This window comes from Mus caroli, unplaced genomic scaffold, assembly GCF_978045245.1.
Source record: "Mus caroli unplaced genomic scaffold, Mus_caroli_1 scaffold_2, whole genome shotgun sequence".
Classification (NCBI taxonomy): Eukaryota; Metazoa; Chordata; class Mammalia; order Rodentia; family Muridae; genus Mus; species Mus caroli.
Window position 1 is genome coordinate 8,553,739 of NW_028227257.1, and position 1,313 is coordinate 8,555,051.

A 1,313-nucleotide genomic window follows, 5' to 3' on the forward strand; every position below is an offset into this window, starting at 1 on the left:
TGATGGTTCCCTGGATAGATGGTAGATAGATAAGAGGTAGGTAAATATAATTATAGACAGACATAATTATCTATTTTGGGGTCATTTCCCAGCTTTATCACCTGCCCATATGAAACCTAAATGAATGACTTTCAGGTTTTAGATGCCATGCTAAGTACCTTTCACTTGTCCTCAGACCTAGTCAGAAGCATCTATTCTATATAATTAACAAGCAATATGGGCTAACAAATCCATTGACTAATTCATGCCAGTACTCTCAAGGACTACTATGGTAAAGGAGAAAGATGAGGGGGTTCTTTGTAATTTTTTAAACTTTGCTCCATAGAAACCCACTCAGATTGCATCCTTCCGCACTAACTCCCCCAACAGGAGAGCATGAGCAACCATGGCCATGGGCAGTTGCCATAAAGCACTAAGAGCCAACTTTCCACTTAGGCAATGTCCTTACGGTTTCTGGTACTCTACATGGTGAAAGAAGTTTCCTCGGATTTCAACCATTAGTTATAGAAACGATCCCCAAAAGAACAATCTCAAAAGTTGGGTTTCAAATAGGAACTAGGAAAGCAGTGTTTGATGCCTGTTTGAAATAGTCAAGTCATGAGCAAAGGAAAAAGCCTTCCAATACTAATCAATGTAAAAGTATTTCCAAATCCAGCCTAAAATATCACTTAAGACCAATAAACTCTGGGATCTGGCCTACAGGCTTAACGCCCTGCACTCAACAATGGTCCAGAGGATTCTTTGAACTCTCTAAGTGAGTAGATGATATGCTAAGCATTTGTTCCAAATCTCACAGAGAGAGAGAGAGAGAGAGACAGAGACAGAGACAGAGACAGAGACAGAGACAGAGACAGAGACAGAGACAGACAGACAGAGAGAGAGAGACAGAGACAGAGACAGAGACAGAGAGACAGAGAGACAGAGAACAATGATAAAGACAAGAGGAAACATAGGGAGGTGATGGATGAGTGCTGGTCTTGAAGATACAGGTGGTCTCATGGGTGTGTTTATCTCTGAAGATAGCGACATTGAGCTGTAACCTCCATGACTCCAGCCGGTTATAACTCCTCAAAGCCCAAGAGAATCAGAACCACAAAGCATCCTGCTAGTGAGAACTGTATCATGTGTGAAGTTTATGTTGTGCTGAACCTGCTACTGCTGTTGTTGGTGAAGAAACTTGTGCTGCTGAAGAAGATGAAAAGGAGGAGGAAGAACAGGAAAAAGAAGGAGAGAAGAAGAAGAAGAAGAAGAAGAAGAAGAAGAAGAAGAAGAAGAAGAAGAAGAGGAAGAGGAAGAGGAAGAGGAAGAGGAAG

General features: G+C 41.7%; 1 pseudogene; it reads right to left on the reverse strand.

Annotated features, from left to right (window-relative positions):
* Positions 1–328: 328 nt before the first annotated feature.
* On the reverse strand, positions 329–532 carry LOC147005721 (small nucleolar RNA U3; annotated as a pseudogene).
* Positions 533–1,313: the final 781 nt, after the last annotated feature.